Source organism: Ascaphus truei, unplaced genomic scaffold (genome assembly GCF_040206685.1).
Source record: "Ascaphus truei isolate aAscTru1 unplaced genomic scaffold, aAscTru1.hap1 HAP1_SCAFFOLD_1304, whole genome shotgun sequence".
NCBI classification, from domain to species: domain Eukaryota; kingdom Metazoa; phylum Chordata; class Amphibia; order Anura; family Ascaphidae; genus Ascaphus; species Ascaphus truei.
The window spans coordinates 4618-18427 of record NW_027454180.1 but is presented as its reverse complement, the minus strand read 5'-3'; the positions used below and the strand labels follow the sequence as shown (position 1 = coordinate 18427).

The following is a 13810-nucleotide window of genomic DNA, read 5'->3' as shown; positions in this document are numbered from 1 at the left end:
ATTCCACTTTGTTCAGTAAGCCAGAAAGTCTTGGTCCCATGTGGACTGAATTTAATGCAAATAAGGTCCTTAATACACAAGTAAAGAATAAAGTTACTTATTCTCTACTGTAAGAAGTGCCACATTGCCCACTATTTGGGTCCTGTGCCCAGATTGTGACCATGCATGGCAGAGGTGAGATTCCCCCAACTCCAATTTGCTACACTCTCCAAGAGAGATAATTGTGATCAGAGGTGGAACTAGGGGAGGGGGTGAGCAGGGTCACTGCCCAGGGAGTAACCTGACTGGGGTCACGGAAATCTCATTTAGTGCATATGTTGCGGCACTGCATTGATTGACCGGTCAATCTGCACTGCTGCCTGTCACAGTGACATCCTGATCGGGCACTGTGATCAGCTATAGCACTGACCCAGGTGAGATAGTTCAGCACTTTACAAGGAGCGAACAGATGTTGTGGTGACAGATGCTGGGGGTAGGCCAAGACTGTTGGCCAGAGTAACGTGGAGACTTACTGCACTCTGCATGCCCATCCTCTCCCTGACATCAGGGGAAGGAAGTGGCCCTGGGGTGTGTGTAGGTATGCCAGATGTCAGTGTATGCATAAGTAAGTATGCCTGTGTAGTGGGAGGTGTAGGGGCGTTAAGCTGGAGGACTTAAAACAGGCACACATCTCACTTCGCTGCGGACAATTTCCCTTTGCATAAGATTCTTGTGATTATGTCAATGATGATCAATAACTGCATCATAACACAGCCGCTCTATACAGAAGATGTACTTGCTATCAATGGTCATGGAGGTAATACGTCACACAATGTACAGATATAGCAAGGATTATTTCTTCCTCTGGTGCATTATGGCATTATGATGGGAAATGTTGTGAGATTCTGCATTATCAGCGTCACTGAATCTTTTGGAAATTAAGTGATATTCTATGTTTTAATGCAATATTATGGATGATCAGCCGGTAAAATAATAAAAGCTTTCTGTATCTGTAGCCATGCTCTACCCATGATGTGCTGAATCAATGACTGCAGAGAGATTCAGAGTGGTAAACATGACTGGAACGCATCTCTAAATAATGGGCAGCAAAGCAGTGCAGAATAGGAGGTGAAAGTATTTAAAATGGAAGACCCTTAGCAGCTGTGTGGGGAGTAGACAGTACAGACTGACCAAGTAAATGGTAAAAGGAGTAACTTCAACATTACTTGGCTTTGTTCTCCACATTGAAGCTTTCCTCCTCTTTAAATCACTAATACTGATGCCATGTGTAACCTGTACTGAGAGTTATATAATCTACTGGCCTAGATGAAACCATATGATGCAAACAGGATCCATCCCACTCCAGATTCATAGAATTGAACCACCTCAACCTTTCATAACAATCACATAGAACTGCAGCTGTGCGCTACTGCACATGTTCTTGTTATGAATGGTAGTAGATGTGGTCCTTGGGTCTTTACTTCATACTGTAGCCACCCTCTACTCATGATGTATTGAATCAACGAAAACTTGCATGGTTCAGATCACAGGAAGGGGTAGAGTAGAGATGAAAATATTCAATGTGAAACCCGTAGCAGCCGGATTGTGTGGAGTCAATAAAACGACAAATACTAAATGGTAAATGAGAAATATACACATTGCTTATCTGTCTCTGTGTAGTAATTTTCCTTCTCTTCAACTGTCCTTCAAATTTTCTCTTTTGCAAGAAAAGGAACACATGGCTTCAATATTCACTTCTGTTCTGCAGTCATCCCTCCTGAAATAAAAGTTAAGCATTGCATTGTTATTATGATAATACATACAATAAACCTTGCTCCAAACCATTTGATGCAAAGCAAATCCACCTCCCACCCACAGCTGTGCTCCTTCTAGAGCATGCATGTCAAACTCCAGTCCTCGAGGGTCCCAAACAGGCCAGGTTTTCAGTAGGGATATCCTGAAAACCTGGCCTGTTTGCTGCCCTCGAGGACTGGAGTTTGACATCCTTGTTCTTGAGCTTCTACCACGCAAGTCATCCATGTGAGTGACACTGTACTGCAGTCCTGGTCTGCACACAATCTACTGAATCAATGACATCACACTGTAAAGGCAATCTACAAGATGTATTAGTTGTCCACACTTCCGAAATGTTACTTTTATGTCCAAATCACTTATTCCCATGACCTGATATTTGTATTTGTTATTTATAGGATTGTCACAAAGAGTTGATGAGGTCACCAAATGATAGTATGTAGAGAGAAAGAGAGATCTCAGAACAGAGCCCTGATGTATACCCACAGACAGATCAATAGAAGACGAAGACATGTTAGCAACAGAGATGGAGAATGTGTGACAGGAAAGTTATGATGAAAACCAGGATAGAACTGTGTTACGGATACCAAGAGAGAGTTTAGAATATGAAGGAGGAGAGTGATTGAGAGCATCAAACGCAGCAGATAGATCAAGTAGGATTAGTAGGGAAAAGTGACCTTGGGAATTTGCTTTAAGCACAGTCTGTAGAACGAGCTGTACGAAAGGCAGGTTGTAAAGGATCCAGGAGGGCATGTGATTTAAGAATGTTGACATTCTAGCAATTAGGAGACAAACAGCAGGAGGGATATAGGGCGGTAGTTAGTAAGGCACATAGGGTGTAGGTTGTTTCTGAGAAAAGGGTGACCACTACAGGCTTAAAGTAAGAGGGTAAAGAGCCAGAGAATAGGGAGGAATTGAAGATGTGGGTGAGAGTGGGGACTAAGAGATGCAGTAAGGTGTGAGGGGATACGATCTAGAGGGCATGTGGTAGAGGGAGAAGAGAAGATGATTAGCTTCCAGCTCTGTAAGAGAAGAAAAGGAGTCAAATGCAGAAGGAGAATTAGGTAGAAGGAGAGAAGGGGGAAGGGACAGAAGGAATCTCCTTGTGGGTGGCATCCACCTTGCCTCTGAAGTAGTCAAATGCTTGAGGAGAAGTGAAGGAAGGATGGCAAGTGTGAGAAGAAGGTTAGTGGAGGGAGTCAAATACAGGGGAAAAAAGACAGCGTAAATTAAATTTGTGTGTTGATGAATGTGGAAAAAAAAGTAGTGTGGTTTGGCCCCAGAGAGCAGCTTTATACAGGACTGGAGACATTTTTACTGTAGAAAAATCAAACATCAAGTGTGAGATTTCCTTCATAGGCATTAAGAACAGTGAGTGGAAGTGTGATGAACATGTTTGGGAATTTAGCCAAGGGTGTGGGTTAGAGGGACGAGTGTGTCAGAGCTTGAAGGGGCATATAGAGGATAGCATTGTAAGAGTTAATAAGATTGTCAGTTTAAGCAGAAAGAGAGAGAGATAGCAGAGAGGTTAGAGTAGATGTCAGAGGAGAGTTTAATTAAGCAGAGGAAAATCAGTGGGACAGGTAAGATGGGGTGAGGGGAATGACTGATTGTGAATGATGAGAGCAGAAGAGGTCATGTACAACTAGAGCCTTGTTAGTCAGAGAACGGACATTCCAGAGGGCATAGGAGAAGGGAAGAGAAAAGTAAGGAAAGGAATGTGGATTACATTAGATAGGTTAACACTCTTAGCAGGGAGGCAGAGGCAGGGAGACCCGATGTGTATATGAGCAGGTTCAAGATTATAAGAGATATCCCACACATCAGCAAACATAGAAGGAGACACAGAGATAGGTGTAGAGAGAGACAGAGATAGCTCTATGTAGAGAGAGAGGGACGTAGAGAGAATGAGACAGATAGGCGCAGAGAGAGGGGGTGCAGAGAGAGAGGGGGTGCAGAGAGAGAGGGGGCGCAGAGAGAGAGGGGGCGCAGAGAGAGAGGGGGCGCAGAGAGAGAGGGGGCGCAGAGAGAGAGGGGGCGCAGAGAGAGAGGGGGCGCAGAGAGAGAGGGGGCGCAGAGAGAGAGGGGGCGCAGAGAGAGAGGGGGCGCAGAGAGAGAGGGGGCGCAGAGAGAGAGGGGGCGCAGAGAGAGAGGGGGCGCAGAGAATAGGATGTACATGAGTGCTTTTCATTGAGCAGTGCAGAAATAGCTGCAATAGAGGTCTGTACAAATGGTGCAGTGTGTAGACACATGCAAAGGTAGGGGAAGGAAAGAGGAGAACATGTGGATAAAAGCAGGAGTGTGGAAGTTAGAGAAATTTGAAAAGTTTAACAGAGGAGTGAGGAAACAGCAAGCAGAGAGAACAAGAGAGAGGTTACATTGGGATGACGTTCTGTGGTAGAGAGAAAATGCTAGGAGAGAGCTTTCAAATATTAGAGGACATGACTTGAGGGAGCAAATGTATAAATCAAAACCTGAGGGGGAGGTATAGCACGAAAGCTTGCACAGCAGATTATAGTCTTAAAGTTGCGTGTACCTGTCAGGGCATTCAAGAAGGTAAATTCTCACAAGTGCAGAGTTCATGATGAAATGCTGAATCCAGTTCCCCTCCAATTTAATTTTAATATAACTTATCCATTCTTCATTACTGCAAAAAGCAAACAAAACAAAACCACATTGCATTACTATTTTCAAAATGGATTGAATGGCATATTCAACAGTGACTGTGTGATGCCAATATTCCCCACTCACTCGTAGTGAAGCACATATTGTACTAGTGTTGAAAGTAGGCCGGTAGAGTCAGGTACGCAGTACTGATAAAACAATAAGTGCGCGTCGTAAGTACCAGCTCCGCAACAGTGCGGGCATCACATTAGTGACGTGGATGAACATATATGGATAAGCCCATATTAAGGCATCACGTGACCAGAGCCGTCACTGACTGGGTATACGTAAAGACGCAGGGAGATGCAAGGAAAGGGAGGGAGAGAGACAGGGAGAAGATGGGAAACGGAGGGAGGCACGGATGGAGAGAGGGAGTTCTTCCGAGCTTCTGCTGGCCTCTCTCTTTCACTGGTGCATGCCGGGAGCTGGTCCCAACATCCACAAAGTGTGTGTGTATTATTGGTTGTATTTTATGGGGGTAGGAGGGTAGTGTGTATATTGTGTGTGTGGGAGTATTATATTGTGTGTAGAGGTGCAGAGGAGAGTACTAGATTGTGTATCTTGTGTAAGGGTGTTGTGTATATTGTGTTTGGAGCTATAATATTATTGGGGAGATTAGTATTGAGGAGGTATTATAGTGTGTATTGTGGGGAGTATTAGTGTGTGTATTGTTTGTGGGTGACAGATGCTGGGGTATGCAGCAATCCCTGCACTGAGGTCCGAGGCGGCTCTGCATCGCTCGCATGCACTGTGGATGACCAAGCATGTGCCCATGATAATCATGGCCTTAGAGGGATGAGTGTGTCAGAGCCTAGAAGGGGCATATAAATATATAATGGAGGAGGGAGGAGGGAGGAGGAGGAGATGATAGCATTGTAAAAGTTAACAAGATAGTTAGTTTAAGCAGAAAGTGAGGAGAGGTTAGAGATAAGGGTAGATGTCAGAGGAGAGAGTTCAATTAAGCTGAGGTATCGAGTAGGACAGGGGTGAGGGGAATGAGAAGTGGTGGATGATGAGAGCAGAAGAGGTCATGTACAAATAGACCTTGTTAGTCAGAGAGCAGACATTCCAGAGGGCACGTGAGAAGTGAAGAGTAAAGTGAGACATGGAATGTGGATTACATTAGATGGGTTAATACGCTTAGCAGGGAGGTGGAGAGAGAGAGGCAAGAGGCAGAGAGTGGTGTAGGGGTTGAGGAAGAGATATTGCATGTACCTTATCAGAACATTAAAGAACATCAATTCACACTGGTGCAGAGTTGATGATGAATCCAGTTCACCTCCAATTCAATTTTAACAGAAATGTTTCATTGTTCATTACTGAAAAAAAAGAAAAGTAAAAAACATTTCATTACTATTTTCAAAATGGATTGAATTCCCCCAACAATAACTATGTGTTACCAATATATCCCTCTCAGTCCCACTGCAGCATATACTGTACCAGTGTGAAAGTAGGAAGGTACACAGTACCGGTAAAACAATACGTGCCGGTACTATGCACCATCTGAATTATAAGGGGATGTAAATCTCCCAGTCTCTCTCCATATCCGCAACAGAGTGGGCTCCGGTCAGTGGCATGGATGCCCATGTATGGATATGCTCATATTTGGGCATCCCATGTCACTGACCGGAGCCGGCTCTGAGTATAGGGATATATGCGGAGACGCAGAGGTGCAAGGAAATGGGAGGAGGCACGGTGAGAAACAGGGAGAGACCACAGGAAGATAGAGGGCAACAACTTCCACAAGGTCGTGTATGTGTATAATTGTTTGTATTTTGTGCAGAGGGGGTAATTTCAGATAAAATACAATTCTCCACCCTCTACGAAATAATTCCACTTTGTTCAGTAAGCCAGAAAGTCTTGGTTCCATGGGGACTGAATTTTAATGCAAATAAAGGTCCTTAATACACAAGTAAAGAATATAGTTACTTATTCTCTACTGTAAGAAGTGCCACATTGCCCACTATTTGGGTCCTGTGCCCAGATTGTGACCATGCATGGCAGAGGTGAGATTCCCCCAACACCAATTTGCTACACTCTCCAAGAGAGATAATTGTGGTCAGAGGTGGAACTAGGGGAGGGGGTGAGCAGGGTCACTGCCCAGGGAGTAACCTGACAGGGGGCACGGAAATCTCATTTAGTGCATATGGTGCGGCACTGCATTGATTGACCGGTCAATCTGCACTGCTGCCTGTCACAGTGACATCATGATCGGGCACTGTGATCAGCTATAGCACTGACCCAGGTGAGATAGTTCAGCACTTTACAAGGAGGGAACAGATGTTGTGGGTGACAGATGCTGGGGGTAGGCCAAGACTGTTGGCCAGAGTAACGTGGAGACTTACTGCACTCTGCATGCCCATCCTCTCCCTGACATCAGGGGAAGGAAGTGGCCCTGGGGTGTGTGTAGGTATGCCAGATGTCAGTGTATGCATAAGTAAGTATGCCTGTGTAGTGGGAGGTGTAGGGGCGTTAAGCTGGAGGACTTAAAACAGGCACACATCTCACTTCGCTGCGGACAATTTCCCTTTGCATAAGATTCTTGTGATTATGTCAATGATGATCAATAACTGCATCATAACACAGCCGCTCTATACAGAAGATGTACTTGCTATCAATGGTCATGGAGGTAATACGTCACACAATGTACAGATATAGCAAGGATTATTTCTTCCTCTGGTGCATTATGGCATTATGATGGGAAATGTTGTGAGATTCTGCATTATCAGCATCACTGAATCTTTTGGAAATTAAGTGATATTCTATGTTTTAATGCAATATTATGGATGATCAGCCGGTAAAATAATAAAAGCTTTCTGTATCTGTAGCCATGCTCTACCCATGATGTGCTGAATCAATGACTGCAGAGAGATTCAGAGTGGTAAACATGACTGGAACGCATCTCTAAATAATGGGCAGCAAAGCAGTGCAGAATAGGAGGTGAAAGTATTTAAAATGGAAGACCCTTAGCAGCTGTGTGGGGAGTAGACAGTACAGACTGACCAAGTAAATGGTAAAAGGAGTAACTTCAACATTACTTGGCTTTGTTCTCCACATTGAAGCTTTCCTCCTCTTTACATCACTAATACTGATGCCATGTGTAACCTGTACTGAGAGTTATATAATCTACTGGCCTAGATGAAACCATGTGATGCAAACAGGATCCATCCCACTCCAGATTCATAGAATTGAACCACCTCAACCTTTCATAACAATCACATAGAACTGCAGCTGTGCGCTACTGCACATGTTCTTGTTATGAATGGTAGTAGATGTGGTCCTTGGGTCTTTACTTCATACTGTAGCCACACTCTACTCATGATGTATTGAATCAATGAAAACTTGCATGGTTCAGATCACAGGAAGGGGTAGAGTAGAGATGAAAATGTTCAATGTGAAACCCGTAGCAGCCGGATTGTGTGGAGTCAATAAAACGACAAATACTAAATGGTAAATGAGAAATATACACATTGCTTATCTGTCTCTGTGTAGTAATTTTCCTTCTCTTCAACTGTCCTTCAAATTTTCTCTTTTGCAAGAAAAGGAACACATGGCTTCAATATTCACTTCTGTTCTGCAGTCATCCCTCCTGAAATAAAAGTTAAGCATTGCATTGTTATTATGATAATACATACAATAAACCTTGCTCCAAACCATTTGATGCAAAGCAAATCCACCTCCCACCCACAGCTGTGCTCCGTCTAGAGCATGCATGTCAAACTCCAGTCCTCGAGGGTCCCAAACAGGCCAGGTTTTCAGTAGGGATATCCTGAAAACCTGGCCTGTTTGCTGCCCTCGAGGACTGGAGTTTGACATCCTTGTTCTTGAGCTTCTACCACGCAAGTCATCCATGTGAGTGACACTGTACTGCAGTCCTGGTCTGCACACAATCTACTGAATCAATGACATCACACTGTAAAGGCAATCTACAAGATGTATTAGTTGTCCACACTTCCGAAATGTTACTTTTATGTCCAAATCACTTATTCCCATGACCTGATATTTGTATTTGTTATTTATAGGATTTTCACATGTATTACTACTGTGAAACGCTATATACATTAATAGTGCTATATAAATAAATACATACACATTTATATATAATAATAATATCAGCATGTTCTTTTAAAGCGCTGCTAGTTTTACGTAGCGCTATACAGAGACATTTTGCAGACACAAGTCCCTGCCCCATAGAGCTTACAATCTATGACATTGGTGCCTGAGGCACAGAGGATATGAAGTGACTTGCCCAAGGTCACACACACACATAAATATATACACACACACACACACACACACACACACACACACATATATATGAAAACTAACACAGAAAAAAAGAATCCCCTGAATAGCACTCTAACATACACAAATTGTATCAATAAAGGTTTATTAATCACATACACATAAATGGTTAAAATGAGGAGCAGTGGTGACCTACAAAGCTGTTATAAACTGAACCTTAAGGTGTGGGGAAAAATGCTACACTGCAGTAATAAGTACAAAGTGTGTAAATAAAGTGTAGAGGCAAGAAATATATGGAAATGAGAACACTCAGACCGGCTGGTCAAGTACTACCTAAGTTGAAGCCCCCTGTGTGAAGTGCTTGTATGAAACTAGTGTATAACTAACAAGCAAGGAAATGAATAAGTTAATTATATAAGTTAGTAATATGATCCAAGCCTATAGATATGAAACACACAGATGAGCAAAAAATTGGCAGATATAACTAACAAGCCAAAATAGGTAGCAAAAGTACTTAGACCAGTCCTGAGTGTACAGCAAAGTGTCCAGCAGAGTGATAGCTGAGATCACCACCACATCCTAGATGAGACAGACAAGCCCTGACTTGCTTGTTTCACCAAATGCTTTGTCCGGGGGCTTAACATATAGACAGTTGATAGATGTATTTGAAGTTGCATATTCTGTGCCGTGGATTAATCAGTGTACTGAAAGCAACTGAAGATGGTACAGTAGCTGTGATAGGTTGGCCTCATAGCTCCTCCTTCAATGGAGGAATCGGCTCACAGAGCACTTAACTCCCTAAATGCCCAAAGAAAAAAGTAAGCATGCAGTACTTAAAGTGAAAGTAAAATGAGAAATGAAATAAACACACACATTGAAAAATCACTCACCCGACTGAGAGCGCCTTCTACAGAGCGCTGTACCACTGCTCAGCTAGCAGCTAAAACTGTCTCATTTTCCCACCATTGAAGTTTACACATGTCCACGCCCCACTCTAACAAGACGCTGTGTACGGAAGCTCGCAGGAGACAAACTAGTGAGAGAATGTGTAGCTGCTAGCCACACTCCACGAGGTGCATTGTGGGAAATGTAGTTCTTTGCCTGCTAGCTTCTCTGACTGGTTACTGATCACATGATGTCACTAGGGGCGGGATTAGTGTGTTGCAATGTAACGGCCCGGCTGTATGATTGTCACAGAAGGGGGGAGCCTGAGAATGTCACGGATTTAATTACACATGTAATGATGTAATAACACAGCCATGAACTAAGCCAGTATACATATGGTCGTGTGATATTTATAATGCATTTATTAACATTATTGTGTGGATTTGGGCTGAATTAAACTTGTATGGGATTGTCACTTTAATATCACAGTACCACTACTGTTTAACACTTATAATGACCTCCTGATTACAGATTATTAGGGACAGACTTAAAAAGGCCTGTGTAAATATTTATTATAGAGTGGCCTCTTTACTTTATAATATCAGGGAGTATCAGACAGGCCTGTGTTTATTTTTAATATACATTAGGGTGACCTGACTCCAGATTATTGGCCTTTCCCTCTGACAAATGCATATTTTCCTATACTGTGTTAATTTTGTTAGAACAAAATAAATATTCATGCGCTAAATGACAGTACCAGTGTGAGTCCCAATAAGAAGTAGTGAGGTAAAAAACCATGGTACCAGCAACATATGTAACTGATGGGGAGGGTGCTAAAATATATGGAGTGTGGCGTCCTGATTGCTAAATGAGGTGTATTATATCATAAGTGCATATAACAATATCCCTCATAGCAATCTATTAAGAACCAACAAGAACTAGGTAGCACAATAATCAGTGCTGCAGTTATAGCCTAATAATAAGTATATATATATATATATATATATATATATATATATACTGCTGCGGCCAAGTTTATTCGAGCATTTGCCCGTTCTTGGCCGCAGCAGTAGCCTGGCGCGCGCCCGAGAGTGACGGGCGCGCGCCGAAGCAGCGGAAGAGCGCCCTCCGATCGGGGCGCTCTCCCTACCGCTGCCGGGGTCCGCCGGGTCCCCCGGAACCCCCTGCCGCTGTCCCGCGATCGCGGGACACCAGGGCTCCCTCGGGGAGCCCCTGGACGCGCGTGCAGGGGGCGCACGCTCCCGAAGACGCGTGACCGCGCGTCATGGGCGGCCACTAGCAAGCCGGGAAATCTCCCGGCTTGCGGTACCGGCCACACTCGAATAAAGTGTGTCGGTACTATATATATATATATATATATATATGTAACCCATATTCCATATCGCAGATAGGGTGCATGTGAGGGGAGCTATATGTATTACCCAGTGTGGTGCTTTACCTGTGAGGCTCACAGGAGGCCTGAGCCTCCGCCAATGAGAGCCTGGGGTGTATCCTCCTGAACAATACTATATGGTGCAGCGCCTCCACCTGTGATGGCTCCAAGCAGAGCGGGAGTTGTTCCTCACAGGACAATAATATAATATCACGCACACAGCATATAAAAGAACAGTGACTTTTCTAACAGTAACATAACTATGCATGTCATACATTAAGTGTCTCTCTTCTAGGAGACACAGTAACTCACGTGTCTCGCAGGATGCAACCCCTCACCGTGTACCCACACCATGTCCAACTCCCCACACCACAACCCCACCCCCAAAGTAAGGTATGTGTGTGTGTGACTGCACAGCCACTATGTACTGATTTATAGTTGGTGCACTTATGGATGTTACCTGCCGAGCGCTCCAGCGCTAGGACCTGCAAACAGACTTCGCAAAGGATCCGACGGTGAAGATACGTCAGGGTTACCTTCCAGGGCGATCCCACCCGGTTGGTTGCTGCTGTGCTTGAAGAGGTCTGATCCTAAACCTCTGTAATGGTGCTGCGACAGTCTCTGCTTCCTTCACTTCTCTCTCTCTCTAAAGTGACAGGTTCCTGTACTAGGGCCTGTCCCTGTGACCACCCACCCTCACTAGTGGGAAGTCAGGGCCTCAACTCTAGCCTGGGGATTTCTGGCCTAGGGCAGAATCTCGCAGCTCTCTGCCCACCTTCTTTCCCCCTTTGTCCCCTAAGTCTCACTCACTCATGTGCTTCCCAGTCTGCTTCCTGACTGCACAAAACAATGTATCAAATTCCCTGCTGCAGAGAATCTGCAAGTCTCAGTGGCTGGTTGGTTGCAGGTGACAGGGAACATAGGGCATTCACCAGAGGCTGCTGGGGGATGTAGTCCACTCAGAACCTCTTTCCTATGGGGACTGTGTGCGCGGTCTCTACTGCACCTGTGCAAAGCTGTAGTGGCCACCGCTACACATAACTGCACCTGCGCAACCTACCAGATCTCCTGTACACTTGTAATGGCCACCACTACCCTTGCCAACCTCTGCGTATTGCGCGAACCTCGCACCAAACACAACATGGCCGCTGTGGCTATCTGCGCATGCTCGAGCATCAGGGCCCCCGACGGCGCCGGCACAGATAGCGGCGCCAACTGGGAAAAGTCGCCATCCCCTTCCCCCACTGCCACAGGGGTAAGGCAAGGGGCAAAGGAACATCAGGGAAGCCGGGAGTGGCCCCCTTACATATATATATATATATATATATATATATATGTATATATATATATATATATATATATATATTGTGGTTGACAAATCACCCAAAAATCTACTCGCTGAACAAAAAAATCTACTCATCACCTAGCCCCGCCCCAGGCCCGCTTTAAAAAAAATTGAATAAATTCCTAGTAAGAACAACATTCGTTTTTGACATGTTTATTTATTGTATTACATTATACTACAATTAGTCCTTGTTAAGAGTGTGTGTGTGACACAGAGAGAGTGTGCGTGTGTGTGTGACACAGAGAGTGTGTGAGACACAGAGAGTGTGTGAGACACAGAGAGTGTGTGAGATAGGGTGAGGCAGAGGGTGACAGGGTGAGGCAGAGGGTGACAGGGTGAGGCAGAGGGTGACAGGGTGAGACAGAGAATGACAGGGTGATACCGAGAGATACAGAGGTTGACAGGGAGAAAATGGGTGACATGGTGTGACACAGGGTGACAGGGTGAGACAGAGGGTGACAGGGTGAGACAGAGGGTGACAGGGGGAAACAGAGGGTGACAGAAAGTGAGACAGAGGGTGACAGAAAGTGAGACAGAGGGCGACAGAAAGTGAGACAGAGGGAAACAGGGTGGGTGACACACACACACACACACACACACACACACACACACACACACACACACACACACACACACACACACTCTCCCTCTTACACACACACTCTCTCTCTCCCTCTCACACACACACACACACAGACAGACATCAAACCCCTCCCCTCTGCGAGAGCGAGGGTCCGCCCTCACAAATTCCTCTATGCCTCTTATCAGCGGTGCAGACAGGAGATGAAATACAGCAGTGACCGCACGACCCTTCTTTTGGCGATGTTACATATATATACTGATAATAGTAAAAAGCAGAACAAATAATATAAAAAGGCAATTGCTTGCTTGGGAAGTAGCTTCTGCTGGGCCCAATTTGAGGAATCCCTTGTCAGTAGGGCCGCCAGCAGAAATCTTGGGGCCCAGGACAAATGCAAGGATCAGGCCCCCCTCCCTACCCCATAGCACACCTACCATGACATTTTTTTTAGGGCACAACTTTTACTCAAATGGTAGTGTTGCAAGGCCTATTTCACACCTCGCAAACCCCCCCATTTTACACTTTTTTATATTTTTATATATATATAAAAAGAGAGAGAGAGAGAGAGAGAGAGACAATCAAGTGGTTTCTTCTTCTCTTAGCCAAAGACGTACTACTCTATGTTCCTTTTCTCATTCTCCTATTTTTGTACCTTGGTATAATTGTATATACATACTTCACAGCATATGTTCCACCAAAGTAACTACGTCAGCGATGACAGCGACCAACAGTGGCACTACTGTGTTTAGGGTTCTACAGTGCACAGCCACCCTACACTACCCATCTGGTATTTCCACAGCCCAGATAGTTGAACAAACTGGCTGCGGTCCATATTACCTCTGACTCCAGCAATGCTTGGACAGTTTCCCCTATCTCTTTCTGCTCAATTTATTGGATACATAGCTTT

General features: G+C 44.6%; 1 long non-coding RNA gene across 1 annotated transcript; it reads right to left on the bottom strand.

The window, feature by feature from the left end:
• Positions 1-460: 460 nt before the first annotated feature.
• LOC142475650 (uncharacterized) lies at positions 461-10138 on the bottom strand. Its single transcript, XR_012791070.1, has 6 exons — positions 9591-10138; positions 9215-9498; positions 7925-8044; positions 5671-5774; positions 4328-4438; positions 461-1756 (listed from the first exon to the last, which is right to left on the bottom strand). It is a non-coding gene; the product is annotated as an uncharacterized LOC142475650 (long non-coding RNA).
• Between the last annotated feature and the right edge of the window lie 3672 nt (positions 10139-13810).